At 41.5% G+C, this 16,448-nt stretch overlaps 1 protein-coding gene across 18 annotated transcripts in view; it reads left to right on the top strand.

Moving 5' to 3' along the window:
- The first annotated feature begins 3,888 nt into the window (after nucleotides 1-3,888).
- dlg5a (discs, large homolog 5a (Drosophila)) overlaps nucleotides 3,889-16,448 on the top strand; it is a 233,889-nt gene continuing 221,329 nt past the window's right edge. For 7 of the 18 annotated variants that reach the window (XM_043679001.1, XM_043678995.1, XM_043678994.1 and 4 more), the window contains exon 1: nucleotides 3,893-4,097. The gene's annotated coding sequence lies outside the window, so the exon portion shown is untranslated. Of the gene's footprint in view, nucleotides 4,098-9,861; nucleotides 9,910-16,448 lie in introns of all 18 variants that reach the window. The other 11 variants (XM_043679000.1, XM_043678998.1, XM_043678984.1 and 8 more) reach the window with 5 other exon arrangements.

The following is a 16,448-nucleotide window of genomic DNA, read 5'->3' as shown; positions in this document are numbered from 1 at the left end:
TGCCGGTTGAGAATCTATTACCCAGCCTAGTTGCCCTTTAGAAAATAATGGTAATCTGCCTTCTTGAAATGATGTAGTCAATTTACTACAGGCAGACCCACAAAGAAAAGGAGTTTTAAGATTTGAACTCGGTCACAGTGAAGGAATATTTCCAAATCAGGAATGTGGTTTGGAGGAACCATGCAGGTGATGCTATTTCCCTGTATATGCTGTACTTGTCCTAGATGGTAGTAGTTGCAGATTTGGAAGGTGGTCTTGAAAGAGCCTGGGAGAATCTCTGCCACACATCCTGGTGGTAGATGGTGGTGGACTGAAGGTTTGAGGGTGTGTTACCAATCACCAAATTGCTTTGTTCTGAAGGGTATCAAGGCTTCTTGAATGTTGTAAAACCTGAACTCATCTAGGCACATAGGGGATATTTCACACGCTCCTGATTTAGATGGTGTAGATGGTGGACAGGCTTTGAAAAGGAATCAGGAGGGGAGTTACTTACTAAAGGATTCCTCGGCTCTGACCTGTTCTTGCAGCCACATATTTACGTGACTGGTCTAGTTCATTTCTGATCAATGGTAACTCCCTGGATGTTAATAGTGGGGAATTCAGTGATGGAATGCCATTGAATGTCATGATATGATGGTTAGATTCTCTCAAACCCACAAGTGAGTTAGGCCTAAAGATGGCTGCCTTGTCCAACAAGAAACCCACAAAAAACATGTAAAAGGTGGGAACTACCATTACCAAGTGACAGCATTGTGGAGTGAGGAAACACTGCTGTTGACAAGATTGTCTGGACAGGTAAGGTCCAGTGCCTTTACTGTGGTAGATTTGTTTACCTTCAACAATTTTGCAATGTGAGATAACATTTTTTAAGTAAATCACACAGATCACTTTCCGAACAAGTGATCATTCAGCAAATTAAACAAAAAGCAGACAACATTGAAGTTATATACTTTCTTGGTCAAGTAGATAAAAGGCAAGTTGCCATAATGTTACTGGATCATAGGGCCGTTCCCTTATTATACAGAGACGACTGGTGGTGGTTTAACTTGAAGGTCACCATGTCTTAGGTGAGGGGCAAGGTTGAGAAGGAGAGTCTTTCATGATAACCTCAGCCAGTGTGGGAATTAAACTTACACTGTTGGCATCAAAAACCAGTCCAGCTAACTGACACCCAACTGTTGATTTTACAACACAAGGTGATGATCTGAACAAGGAATTTTGGTCAGTAATCTTGAAAGTACTTTCCTTGTTTGTTTGACAAGCATGTATCCAACTAAGTGGCTATCATATGTTTCAGCCCAGGTTGAAGATATTCCATTCTGTGAGGAATTGCTGTACCAGATGATGACTATATTTAATTTTGCAAGACTTGTCCAGGATGATGAGATTTCACACAAAGAAGATGATGACATTTTTGTTATGATTTTCCATTGAGATTCCTTACCAAGAAGATTGGATGACATTTTGTCAGAAACGTTCTCAACTCTTTGTGAGTTTAATCAGTTTTATGATGCTTCCTGTAATATTGTTGAAAAGATGTGCTCTTCCTTCTTCAGAGTTTCTAATCAGAATCATACCCAAGAGGTGAACCTATTACTATCAAATCTAGTTTTGTCATTTTCAGGAACACCTGACTCTTCAGTTCTTGAGTAGTATATCAATTCCTTTGATACTGTTCCAATTCAGAGTCGGCAGAATTCTTCACCAAGTCTTGTGGTGAAACAAGTTGTATGACTGGCAGTGCTAGTGAAGAAGTGATAGAAATGCTAGTACTTTCAGCTCTATGGTGTTGTCACACTGGTATTTCATTCAGTAGCATGCAACATACACCCTGGTAATTTTGTCCAAGAGTACAGTGATCAAGAAACTGCACATACAGAAAAATTCTTCAGCAATACTGAAACATGAGAATGATATTCTACTTTTGAGTGGGAGCCTAGAACATTATTTTTCCTTGTCTCATGTTTGAGAGACAATATTAGATATGTTCCCAGGAATGAAAAGCTTAACATAAGAGGAATATTTGAGGACTCTGGGTCTATACTCAATGGAGTTTAGCAGGATGAAGGGGGATCTTATTGAAACATACAGAATACCAAATGGCCTGGACAGAGTAGATGTTGGGAAGAGGTTTCCATTGGTGTGAGAGACCAGGGTCCAACAAGACAACCTTAGAGTAAAGGTAATACCTTTTAGAACAGAGACAAGGATAAATTTATTCAGCCAGAGTCTGGTAAATCTATAGTATTGATTACCACAGAAGGCTGTGGAGGCTAGGTCACTGAATACATTTAAGACTGAGATAGATAGGTTCTTGAGTATCAAGGGAATCAAGGGTTACAGGGAGAAAGCAGGGGAATGGGTTTGAGAAACATTTCAGCCATGATTGAATGGCAGAGTAGACTGATTGGGCTGAATGGCCTAATTTCTGCTCCTATGTTTTATGGGGCAAAAGACATTTCAAAGGTCCATTATAAGATTTTCTCTTTACCAGAGGGTGAGAAAGATAAAGTAATTAGTGCCTAGTGAAACAAAATGGTACCATCTGGAGCAGACATCTGTCTTCAGCCCAACACAGCATCCTACTGGTCACTTGTCCTTTCAGTCCTGAGCTTTGGGGTATTGTTACTAATCCTAATCCTGTTGTTTCAGCTGTTGAAAGTATGGTTCCAGACCTGCCTTTCCACCATCTTCATCCTCCAATTCAAATGGTTAGCTGAGGGAGAATTGAGAGATCGCCACAATACAGAATTCTGTGAAAAGTGACAAAGTGTTGGGGATTATGGGAGTTTGGGGACAATATACAGTTTGGGTTTAAAAAATACGTACATAAACCTCAGTGGCAGGTTGTAAAGTTTCTATGATGCCAATTGACTTGCTACATGTTCTCCTCAGAAACTGGACTCTGTACAGCTCGGAGCAAACTGCTGTGTAGCCTTATAATCAAGTACAGTACTGTGGAACAACAAATATTATTTCACATTTACTAAGAAGTCTGGTTTGAACAAAACATTAGAAAGCACAAATCACATACTAGCACATTTATTTCTCTGATCTCTAAATTATTTCGTTTTTTCATTTCCTTGAATTAATGTTAAACACTTTCTTTTTTTATCTGGTATAAAATTTTATTAATTTGCTTATACAACGGATATTTATGTGTTCTCGCTGACTTTGATAGCCTGTACCTGATGATTTTGTTTCATCTTTCTTGCCTTTGTCGCAATCGAAGTTTGTCATTTTGGCTGTTTGCACCGGTTTCAATTTTCTTTCCCAATGGGTAGCTCCTTAGTGATTTTTCTCCTTTACCTAAGCAGCTTCCTCAAACTTGTGAAGAACAGTATGTGGGATTTGAATCTTGAAGTCAGTGAACTGCATACATTTAAATAAAGGAGGATCACTTGACTCGAAATGTAAACTCTGTCCTCCCTCCACAGATGCCGCCAGACCTGCTGAGTTTCTCTAGCAGTTTCTGTTATTGTTTTCGATTTCCAGCATCCGCAGTTCTTCGTTTTGTTTTATTTTATTACATTTTGGCTATCGCCTCACCCTACTGCAAGGGTCATCCACCTGAGATAGTACATGGGCCAATGGGAGACACGCAGGCGCAGTGAAACAATCGAGTCGAGACGCTGTTCGATAGATGCGCAGGGGCACTAAACACCTGGAATCTATCATGGACGCATAGGTCCATTGAGTGCCGGGGAAGTATACAGGACGCGCAGGCGCACTCAGGCTATTAGCCCGGCGGCCCCCTTTACATCAATACGCAGGCGCAGCTCGGCTCTCCCCTCCCTCCTCCCCACTTTGATGCTCCTTGTCCGTGATCCCACCCCTCCAGGACGCAGCGCCTGCGCACTGAGCACCTGGCGTTGGCGTCACGCAACGGCCCCTCTCGGGGGTAGGGGGGGGAAGTTGGAAAAAACAGCGAGCGGCTTGTGAGAGGGAATGGGGCCGAAAACTGTCCTCTGTTACTGCTCCACAAAATCTCCGGCTCCCTCCCCTCACTTGACCCCGTACGGCCACTAACCGGAGCTGAGGGCGACGCGACACCACAGGCTGGGCCGTGCACTGAGTGATTTGTCGCGACCGTTGAGGTAAGAGGCGGCGGAGTCGGTCCAGGCATCGGGCACTGCGGGGGAGGGCTCGGTTCTCCTGCCCTCCGGGATGAGAAGGCAATCCACCGCCCTCGCCCCCTCCCAGATCGGGGTGACAGGCAGCACCCTTGCAGGATAACTAGGTGCGTCTGTGGGTGGAAAAAGCTAGGGCTCGACTCCCAGCAGCAGGGGAAGGCTAGTTCAGAGGGAGCACGGACCTGTCTGAGTCTGTCTGTCTCTGCGCCTGTCTGTCTATATCTGGGTGTCAGTCCCGTCTGTCTACCTGGGTCTGTGTCTGGCTGTTTCTGTCTTGTCTGTCTACCCGAGTCTGCGTCTGGCTGTTTCTATCTGGGTGTCTGTCTACCCGAGTCTGCGTCTGGCTGTTTCTGTCTGGGTGTCTGTCTACCCGAGTCTGCGTCTGGCTGTTTCTATCTGGGTGTCTGTCCACCCGAGTCTGTGTCTGGGTGTCTGTCTACCCGAGTCTGCGTCTGGCTGTTTCTGTCTTGTCTGTCTACCCGAGTCTGCGTCTGGCTGTTTCTATCTGGGTGTCTGTCCACCCGAGTCTGCGTCTGGGTGTCTGTCTACCCGAGTCTGCGTCTGGCTGTTTCTGTCTGGGTGTCTGTCTACCCGAGTCTGCGACTGGCTGTTTCTGTCTGGGTGTCTGTCCACCCGAGTCTGCGTCTGGCTGTTTCTGTCTGGGTGTCTGTCCACCTGAGTCTGCGTCTGGGTGTCTGTCTACCCGAGTCTGCGTCTGTCCACCCGAGTCTGCGTCTGTCTGTTTCTGTCTGGGTGTCTGTCTGCCCGAGTCTGCGACTCGCTGTTTCTGTCTGGGTGTCTGTCTCGTCTGCCAGCCTGAGTCTGTGTCTGGCTGTTTCTGTCTGGGGGTCTGTTGTTCTGACTGGGTCTGCATCTGACTTTGTATGTTTTGACTGGGTCTGCATGTGACAGTCTCCCTCCCTGCTGGTCCCTTCCCTGTCGCTTTCTGTCCTGGGTCTGCCTCTTGTCTGTATCTGTCTATCTATTTGTCTGTCTGTCTCTATCACCCTGGGTCTGTCTATTTGTGAAACTGGCTCAGTCCATCCAATTGGCTCTGATGTTGATTGTCTGGCTGGATCTTTCCTCCTGGCTCTGATCATCCATCTCTTATAGCCATTGACTCCTTTGTTAAAACAGTGTGTAAACAGGGTCTACATGGTATAGGAGCAGAAGTTGAGCCATTTGGCCCATTGTGTCATCTTTGCCTTTCAGTGAGATCATGCCTCATCTGATAATACTCAACTCCACTTTCCTTCCTTATCACTGAATTTTGTTTCACTTACTGATTTTAAATCTGCTTATCTCAGCCTTAAATGCACTTAATGACCCAGTGTTGACAGCCTCCATGGTAAAGAATTCCATAGGTTCATTACCCTCTTAAAGAAATTTCTCCTTATCTCTACCTTAATTGGGTGACCCATTATTCTGAGGTTTTGCCCTCTGGTCTTAGATTCTCCCACAGTGGGAAACAATCTCTCCACATCTCCCATCTCATTCTCATAAGAACCTTGTATGTGTCAATATGTTTCAAAATCCTGGACCTTCAGATTAAACATCTGGTGCCATACTGACAGGTGTATCAACCCCTGAGTTTGTCTGTCTGTCTCCCCTTATCAGTCTGGGTCTGTCTGCAGCCCGAAGCCCCATGTCTACCTGTCTGAGATTGCCTCTATGAAGTCAAGACCTGTCTGTTTGTCTGAAATTGTGGATTTGCCTGTCTGAGACTGTGCTCCTATCCTTTTTGAGTAATGAACTAAGCCTGTCTGTTGACATTTTGCAGCTGTCTAATTGTAGGGCTGAACCTGTCCAGTTATATATGTGTGTATTTTACAATGCAGGTGTGATAAATGTGCACTATAGCTGGTTCTACTTGGAGGCCTGTAGAATTGTGCCCATCTCTCTCAGTTGTCCACCTTTGTGTATGGAATTAAAAGTCAACCTGTGAGTGAGATTCTGTTTGCTTGAAATTTTGACAGTGTGCGATGTAGTACAGATTGTACAGTTGTTTGTGTATGACTCCACTTCATGAGTCTGAATTATAGTTTCAGGATCTTGGTACTTGTGCAATGAATTCTTGGTCTGGAACCCAGAAGGTGCTCTTGGCAGCTATGTGCAGGAATTTTCTGAGAAGTAGTCAGTTAACAGGCTGCCTCTAGGAGCAACATTTGGCTAAGGATGATGGGTGGTATCTGCAGACGGAGCACGCAAGGCCCTGGGTAAATGCAAGCCCATCTGAAAATAATAGTTATACAGCATGGAAACAGACTCTTCGGTCCAACTCATCCATGCCGATCAAATATCCTAAATTGATCTAGTTCCATTTGCCAGCATTTGGCCCATATCCCTCCAAATCCTTCCCATTCATTTACCCATCCAGATGCATTATAGATGTCATAATTGTCCCCACTCCTTGGTTAGCTCATTCCATATATACACCACTCCCTGCGTAAAAAAAGTTGCCCCTCAGGTCCCTTTTAAATATTTCCCCTCTCACCTTAAGCCCTCTAGTTTTGGACACTTCTGCTCTGGGGGGAATAGACCATGGCTATTCACCCTATCCATGCCCCTCATGATTTTATAAACCTCTATAAGGTCACCCCTCAGCCTCTGATGCTCCAGGGAATAAACCCCCAGCCTATTCGGCCTCTCCCTATAGCTCAAATCCTCCAATCCTGACAACAGCTTTGTAAATCTTTTCTGAACCCTTTCACGTTTAGCGACATCTTTCCTTTAGCAGGGAGGCCAGAATTGAAGACAATATTCTAAAAATGGCCCCACCAATGTCTCAGTTGCAACCTGACATCCCAACTCCTATACTCAATGTATTGACCAATGAAAGCAAGAGTGCCAAATGCCATCTTCACCACTATGTTTACCTGTGACTCCACTTTCAAGGAAACATGCACCTGCACTCCAGGTCTCCTTGTTCAGCAACATTCTCCAGGGCCCTACCATTTACTGTATAAGTACTGCCCTGGTTTGCCTTCCAAAATTCAATTCCTTCTACTTATCCAAATTAAACTCCCATCTGCCACTCCTCGGCCAAACCCTGATCAAGATCCTGTTGTACTCTGAGATAACTTTCTTCACAATTTTGATGTAATTTGCAAACTTAGTAACCATTCCTCCTATATTCGCATCCAAATCACTTATATAAATGATGAAAGATGGTGGACACTTTTTTTTACTATAGATGCGAAACCATAGGTCTGTCAAAGTGGAAATGCCCTTTGAAGATGTAAAAGTGTCAAAATATGCCATGACTCCCAAGTATTAGACTATTTTGGCAGACAGAGAAGTATTTTTCAAAATAGTCTCTGGCCCTTGCAGACCTATGCAAAGGCATTCAAGGTAGGGTGTGTCTTTGGGCAGACATGCTGCCTCCTGAATTCCTGTCTGCCATTTGGAGTTCCTTTCTGTGAAGTTTGGGTGGCATGGGATAGAGTGGTTAGCACTACTGCAGCACAGCACCAGGGAGACCCAGGTTCAATTCCAGCCATGAGTCACTGTCTCTGTGGAGTTTGCATATTCTCCCTCTGTCTGCGTGGGTTTTCTCTGAATGCTCAGTTTCCTCAAACAGTCCAGAGATATGCAGCTTAGGTGGGTTGGCCAGGCTAAATTGCCCCATAATGTCCAGGGATGTGCAGGCTAGGAAAAAAGCCAGGATTAAAGGGGGAAGGGTGGATCTGGGTGGGATGCTCTTTGGAGGGTCAGTGCAGACTCGATAGGACAAATTGCCTCTATGTATACTGTAGGGAATCTGTGATTCTGCCACTTGGAAAATTCACATGACAGTTGGCATTTTAACTTAATTAGCTTTCTATTCCTGGTTTACTGTCTCCTTGAATCTGCTTCTTTGAAAATCCAGATGTAAGAACATGCTGGCACACTACCATGATGCTTCATTGCATGGAATTTCTGGCCTATTCATCTCTCTACCTGCTGTGGAATGAAAATACAGCCTTGGCTGGATGTGGAGTGATTTGTCTGTGTGATAAAAGTGCTTTATTGTATGTGCGATTTTCTGAATGATGAGATAGACGTGTATCTGTGTGTGTGTGAAGAATCATATCTATGCTATTATGAACATATGTACTGCTCGATGACTTTCTGTCTGTGGGAGGGATGGAGCTCTGTGACAGTCTTCGCTGAAAGACACCAGACTGAATGTTGCCATGGCCATCAGGAACCCAGCATATAGGTCATTCAGGTGGTGAACCCACTTAAAGTGATCTTTTAGCTGCACTTTCCAGGAGACAGTCAATTCCTTGATCACCATCAGTTAAGAATAGCAGTTACTAGAGGTGGTAACTGCCAAAAGTATTCCCTGAAGAAGGGGTATACCTAAAATGTTAACTTCTCCTTCTCCTAATGCTGGCTGGCTTGCTGAGTTCTTCCTGCCTCCTGCTTGTCTACAACAGTATGGCCTTTGCCAAGTGAGTCTAGAAGCCCATTTTTTGTGACCAGTGAGAGTGCAACTGAGGCCCAGGCAGCAAGAACAAACGTTGCATGAGAACTGTCATGAAGATTAGCTAGACCTCTGCCTTTTGATGATCACAGATATCAGTATCCATAAATTCTACACTCTGCTAAGATTTAAGCATGGGAAGCAACAGTTTTGCTATTTTCCGTTTGGAACTTTTAGATCTTGAATCTGTTGTGCACTCACCTGCCTTCACAGTTGCTGATAGATTGAAGGTGGGTGGTGTCTAGTGCTGGCAAAACTGCACTGGTCTGATAATTGCCAATAATTCTTCATAGAGTCATAGAGAAGTACAGCATGGAAACAGACCGCCTTGGTCTGTTTCCATGCTGTACTCTGTCCAACTCGTCCATGCTGACCAGATATCCGAAGTAAATCTAGTCCCACTTGCCAGCACTTATCCCATATCCCTCTAAACTCTTCCTATTCATATACCTATCTGGATGCTTTTTAAATGCTATAATTGCGCCAGCTGCCTCCACTTCCTTTGGGCAGCTCATTTCAAAAATGCACCACCCTCTGCATGAAAAAGTTGCTCCTTACGTCTCTTTTATATCTTTCTCCCCTCACCCTAAAACTATGCCCTCCAGTTCTGCACTCCCCCACCCAAGGAAAAGACCGTGTCTATTTATCCTATCCATGCCCCTCATGATTTTATAAACCTCTATAAGGTCACCCCTCAGCCTCCAATGCTCCAGGGAAAACAGCCCCAGCCTATTCAGCCTGTCCCTATAGCTCAAATCCTCCAACCTTGGTAACATCCTTGTAAATCATCTTTGGACCCTTTCAAGTTTCACAACATTGTTCCGATAGGAAGGAGACCTGAATTGCATGCAGTGTTCCAACAGTGGCCTAACCAATGTCCTGTACAACCGCAACATGACCTCCCAACCTTTATACTCAATACTCTGACCAATAAAGGAGGGCATACCAAACGCCTTCTTCACTATACTATCTACTTGCGACTCTACTTTCAAGGAACTATGGACCTGCACTCCAAGATTTCTTTGTTCACACAACAACCTAACTTGGAATCTTGCTGTAGACACCAATACTTTCTAACCCACCACCAGGAGAAAGCAGCAGAATAATGGAACTGATTAGCAAATTGACCAGAGGCCTTTTCTTACATTGACGTCCTCTCTGTACCTATCTCCTGGGTGGCCTGCTCATTGTGTGTGATTGAATGTGTTTCCTTTTGTGAATGTCTGTGTCTGACACAACTGTCTACATATTTTGATCTAGGGATCACCTTCGCACGTAAGGATGACCAAGCACTACCTGCGTGTGGAGGTGAGTGTAGTTGTGACTGTATGTCAATGGGAAGGATGTATTATTTGTAATAATAAGTTTGACTCTGCTTGATTCCCTGGGCATGCACCTCACTTTGGACATAATAATAAAGTAATCTTTAAGTGGTTGTGTGAAGAGACTGAAACTGATTTTTAAATGAGGCGTTGGAAGTATGTGCTTGCTTCAATGAAGCATTATGCTGACAGTGGTGTGATGGTGAGGCCTGTGTAATTGTCCATCTCAATGCAAATGTCTGTGTGTGCAGAACCATGTGTGGCTGAACATGCTTTGCTGTGTCTGTACATTTTACTTGCCATCTGTTTTATTCTGGGCATTTCTTCCAGGTTCTAGTTATATTTATTGTGTGAAAGTCAGTTGTGCATTTGCTTGTGCATGAGAAACTTTGCACCTATTTGCACATTTCTATGTGTGAAAAATATTTTTTTAAACATTCACAAAATGCCCAGAAAATTGCTGATTAAGTCATTATTTATTGTCCATGTATTATTTTCCTTGAGAAGATGTTGGTGAGCTTTTGTTTTGAATTGCGTAAGTGCCTGTCAGTCTCTAAATGAGACAGTACACTTGGTTATGTGCGTGCACTTGCTTGTTTCCACATGCAAGTGTGTATCAAACTTTATTGGTGCCTACCTGACACTATTGATGAGTGAGACACTGTTCCTGACTTGTTTACGTGCCTGTGTGTAAGAATTATACTCTTGATGAAAGAGAAAATTTGCATGTCTAGATTTGCCTCTCTGAAACTGTGTCTGTGTTTACTTCCTGTATTTGTACAAAGGTAAGATTGCATCTGCCAGAGAGGGAGAATGCACAAAGCTTACCCACCTTTGCAAGAGTGTGTGATTGCCTTCATGCTGCATGTGGGAGAATGGTCAGCAACCATTTTTTTCCTTCCTGTTTGTGAATGCAAGTAAAATTGTGAAGATTGATCTTTTTTGTGTTGTGTTCAAATACCAATGCACCATGCAGTGGATGTTATGAGTAAATGAGATGATCTAGTCAGATGTCAATTTGAATAATTGTTGAGTTTGAAATTAGAGAGGGTACAGTAGCCCTCAAGTTTATGCTCAGTAACAATCCACAGGATGACATCTGAAATGAGGGATTTAGTAAGCAATACATTGCATGATGCTGACAAGTGAAGGACCGATTTAATTAAGCTTCAGGAAGTAAATAGGCATTGAATCAATTTGGAGAGAGAAGGTTACTCAGGAGCGAGGGCATTGAATAATATGTAAGAAATATAGAACCTAACAGGTGGCTGGATGGACTATTTCTGTACTTTTTGTTCTTGCTTCATCTTCCTTCTATGCTACATCAGCTTCATCATTGTTATGGTGCACAAGGCTAAGGTGACAAAAAATATGGCCAAGGCATTGTTTCTATCCCTGTGCCATTTCACTGTCACTTATGAGGATGCATGACATCTTGGCTTAGGGCTTCCAAAGGTTTAGGCTGGAGAGCAGAGGGATAATCTTCGTCACATTGATCCTCTGATCTTAAATCCATTTTACGACCACACCACCTCAATTTCTGAGATTCATTTGATCTCTCAACAGTTCTGACAAAGTTCAATAGAGAACTCTGAAACATACTAAAATCCTTTACAATTCTCATAGTAAACAGAACATTCGTGACCATATCTATTATTTTCGAACATTCTCATGATCTGAATATTAACAGTTATAGATAATTTAGTTATGTACAGAGCATTTCATTTCAGGCTGTTTTAGCAGTAGGAGTGCAGTATTTGTTTAGCAATACTATTAAAGCACATTCATTGTTAATATATTCCTGAGTTTAATGAGGAGAATTTTGTGCAATCTCACTGGTTAACATTCCACCCATAGGAGAAAGTGAGGTCTGCAGATGCTGGAGATCAAAGTTGAAACTTTATTGCTGGAACAGCACAGCAGGTCAGGCAGCATCCAGGGAACAGGAGATTCGACGTTTCGGGCACAGGCCCTTCTTCACCCATAACCTGTGTGAGGCTCTTACTTCACAGGCCCTCACTCTGGTTTGGTCTTGGATGCATTTGAATTTTTTTTGATGGAATGTGATACTTTCTTTTTGTGCTTTATGGATGAAGTTTATTATAGCTGTGTTTACAGCTTTAATAGGTTGCTTGAGAGCAAATAATTATCTTCAAACTGTTTTAATTTGAGAGACACACATCAAGCTCTTTTGGGAATTATTTTCCTTCTATTGATGTTTACTGAAATCTAAGTCTAAAAGGCACAATGTTTAGAATACATTTCACTATCTATAGAATGTCAAAAGTCAGCATTAGACTCTTTGGTTCACCAAACCTTTACTTATGTTTTTCTCGATGTTTGCCAAAGAGTTGAAATCTCAATGTTCTACTTGTGAGCTATTGTACATTCATATTTCTCTTTGTCAAGCAAAGGTCCAATTTGTAATGAGTCAAAAATTTGCTTTTATAACTTGAAAATTTTGATTTTTATCATGTTAAGTCATTTTTCAAAAACCTTTTAAATTCTTTTTGCAAACATAAATTTGGACGGTCTTGTTGCAACTAATGTAAATAATTTATTGTTATTAATTTTATCATAGCCTTTTTGAACACCTAAAGACCCCATCACGTCATCTCTTTACCTTTGCAATTTCTGTGAAAAAATTTATAACTTGTTAGTTTTTCTTAAGAAACACAATCCATTATCCTTGTAAAATTTAAGTGATTGCTACAAATCATTGAGTACTATTTTAATCTGAGACAGAAGGTGGTATTGTGATTTCTGGGATGGTAGGACTTAGAAGAGAGACTGGATCGGTTTGGACTTTGTTGTCTTGAGTTGAGAAGAATGAAGGCGGAATCTCCATAGAAACCTGTAAAACTCTAACTGGATTAGCAAGGGTAAACAAGGGGCTGATGTTCTCGATGACTGGGGAGTCCAGAATCAGGGGTCACAATCTAAGGATACAGGTAGTCTATTAAGACTCAGGTGAGGAGAAATGTATTCATCATGTGTGGCAGGACTGTGGAATTATCTGCCATAGAAAAAAAAGGAAGATCAAAATATTGAATGCTTTCAAGAAGGAGTTAAATATAGTTTTTAGGGCTAAAAAGATCAAAAAGTTTGGAGAGAAAGCAGAACAGGGTGAGTTGGGTGATCAGATGACCAAAGATCTACTATTCCTATTTTCTTCATTTCCATCTAAACCTTGTTCCAGAGTTTTGAGCATGAAGTGTAGTTGACCCTCCATGCTGGGGGAGTGCTGCAGTTCTGGAGTTGCCACTTATCAGATGAGTTGCAAATCAAAGTGTAATTCACCCATGAGATGGCCATGCAGCTCTTGGGTCATCCTTACCTTAGGAAAGGGTGCTATAAAATGGAAATCTTCCTTCCAAATGAATCCATTCGGCATCATTTATATCATGTTTTCTGTGACATGGCACTCCAAACAACTTCACAATATTCTCATTATGTTACATGATACTTCAAATACAATAAGCCTCCGCATTGTTCAGATTACAAAGTTGGGCTAATGTTTCGTTAGTAGTCCACCTCGCAGCTGACAACGGAAATACAGTGAATGTATTTTGAGACTTATATCCCAAAGCAAGCAATATTTCCATGTTATGTACCAAGTATGTCTGTTTGGCTCCAGTAGTAGTAGTAGTAGCAGTTCCACTCTGAATTAGAAGCGTCATGTATGTTTTAGCTTATAATTTAGTCTGATGTTTTAATGCAGCATTGAGGGAATGTTGTAGTGATAAAGATACCATTCTTTGGTTGATAAGAGTAAACTGAGGTTCTAGTTAACTGGTGTCTACTTTATTTCTCCACCCATCAGTTCAATCTATTGCACTTCCAATTATTTCATGCTGGAAGTTAAGAAGTATTTCTGTTTATGGCACTTTATAAATGGAGTATGACTACTGTATTATCGCAAAGGTGATGTTCTGTGATTAAGGTAAAATCACCATAGTCTTTTTCTTTTTTTTTTACTTTTTTTTATTTAACCCCCACAGTACCGCCTAACTGCGGTAGTGCTTATTTTTTCCCCAGCACCCATGGTGTGTGTGTGCAGGTGTGAGACGCAGTGAGAGACACAAGGTGCACGAATCTTTATTCAATGTCCACCACCAGGAAGATAGGAAAAATCACCATAGTCTTACCAGATCACAGGGTTGATTCATCATTATAGCCTGCAAATACAGCTGTCAAGGCTCACCTGTAACAAATGTGTAGTTCAGTCGGCTACCAGAGGGTGACTAGCTCCCATAGAAACAAATTCCTCCAAAGAAATCAACTTACGAAGGATTGAGAGCAAAAGTAGTAGAGGAAAAGGAAATCAGCATTGGAAATGATTTGCAGATTTGACTAGAGAAAGCAATTAGCAGTTTAACTTCAATATGTTTCTCCAAATTTGGGAGCAGATCACCTACCTATGATTATCTGCAATGATCTCAAAATTATTCATCAATGTTGCCCTTACTGACAATTAGAAATCTGATTGTGTTTGCAAAATTAAAGCCTTCTACTTTAATTGTGCCAATATGAACTGAGAATTATTGTAAGAATGGAATGTTTCAAGTACTTCATTAAAAATGATCCTTTTCTTCAGTTTGTATCTCTTTGTGCAATATTTTTTAGAAATGGACACTTCGAGAAACAGGCAGGTTTGCACTTTGAAAGCTTCAGCAGATTAAAAAATATTTAACAACTGTTGGAATTTGTAGGTTTGGAATTTGAGAGTAATATTTGAAATATTTGACAATTCAGAATAAGTGTATTAACATTAGAATAATTAATTTCTGATTCTGGATTTGGCAGTTTTGCCTTCACCTTACACTGATCAATTGATGTTGCTGGTGGTGTTACAACATGACATTACAAAAGCAAAAATCATTTTTCAGTTATGGTTTCAAATATACAAATGTGATGGTGAGCTTTTGCACTACAAAGCCCATTGGGACTTGGACCATTTGTTTTCGGTTTTGGTGTGCAGTCATTATATTATAAATCTAGTTGAACGGAATTTGTTGAATTGAAGTAGACTACATTAAATCAGAGCATTTTCGATGTAATTCAAATTGTTAAAATGAAGTTTACAAGAGTTAAGAATTTTGGACGTCAGCAAGCGTATCGTATTGAAGCTTATTTGAGGAGCTTGAAAAAGATGGGACTCAATGTAGATGTTAAAAGTCTACAATGAGTGTACCAATTTTGCAGTTGCTATTGGAGATTTCAGAATTTCATATATTACTTTATTTTTTGATGTGGAGGTGCCGATGTTGGACCAGGGTGGTCAAGGTCAAAAGTCACATGACGGCAGTTTATAGTTCAACAGATTTATTTGAAATCACAAGCTTTCAGAGCACTGCTCCATTGTCAGGTGAAGGAACAGCACTCTGAAAACTTGCAACTTCAAATAAACCTGTTGATCTATAGCCAAGTGTTGTGTGACTTCTGACCTTTATTTTCTGCTTCAGAGTGAAGTTGTGACATTTGTAAAGGAAATGGGCAGGGCTGTGGGGAAAAAAAGTGTAGAAATGTGAGGCTTACAAGCTAGCATTTATACTGTAACAACAGAAGCACAGTGGGCCAAATGGCCACTTTGTGTTGTGATTTAATTAAAAGCATCCCATTGACTTTCATAGTACTGCTTACAAATCGTTAAACAAAATGTGTTCATTCTCTCTTTTTGCAAAATCATTTCTCTGTCTTTTGTTAAAATTTTTGAATTTCCTATCTTCCTCCTTTAATACTTGAGCATTTACTCTTTAAACCAGCTTTATCCATAGTTAGCTGAATATGATAATGGTGCAATGTTCTCACCTCAGTCTACTTCTGAAAGAAAATCTTTATAAGTGAAGAACAGTGAATTAAGATGTGCTCCAACTAAGCACACTACAGATATTTGGAAAATATGTCTGAAAATCAGCCTAATTGTTTGTACAAAATATCCTTTTTGCTGTGAGGTAGTGTAAAGTTTTGTTTCATTTATAAATAAGATAGTTAATTTGCATCTTTAGTGAAAAAGTGTATCCTTTTCTACTACAACCCTAGGAATAATCATGTTCAATTGCAATTCCAATTCCTCTGAGTCGGAAACCAGGAGCTTATCTGCTAGATAATAAAAAAGATTCACTTTTGTCTTCAGAAATGTCTCATGTCTTAAACTCTTCTGCCTTTTGAGACAGAACTCCAAAGTCACAACTCTGAGACAAAATAATTTTTCTTCATCTGTGTCCTAAAAGAGCAACCTATAATTTTAAAACGGGGCCCCTTAATTCTGGATTGATTCACAAGAGGAAACATATTTTCCAAGGGGGTAAAACAATGACTGCAGATGCTGGAAACCAGATTCTGGATTAGTGGTGCTGGAAGAGCACAGCAGTTCAGGCAGCATCCAAGGAGCTTCGAAATCGACATTTCGGGCTTTTGCCTGAAATGTCGATTTCGAAGCTCCTTGGATGCTGCCTGAACTGCTGTGCTCTTCCAGCACCACTAATCCAGAATCTGGTTTCCAGCATCTGCAGTCATTGTTTT

The sequence above is a fragment of the Chiloscyllium plagiosum genome, chromosome 38 (genome assembly GCF_004010195.1).
Source record: "Chiloscyllium plagiosum isolate BGI_BamShark_2017 chromosome 38, ASM401019v2, whole genome shotgun sequence".
Taxonomy (NCBI): domain Eukaryota; kingdom Metazoa; phylum Chordata; class Chondrichthyes; order Orectolobiformes; family Hemiscylliidae; genus Chiloscyllium; species Chiloscyllium plagiosum.
This window is presented reverse-complemented; position numbering and strand designations above follow the sequence as displayed.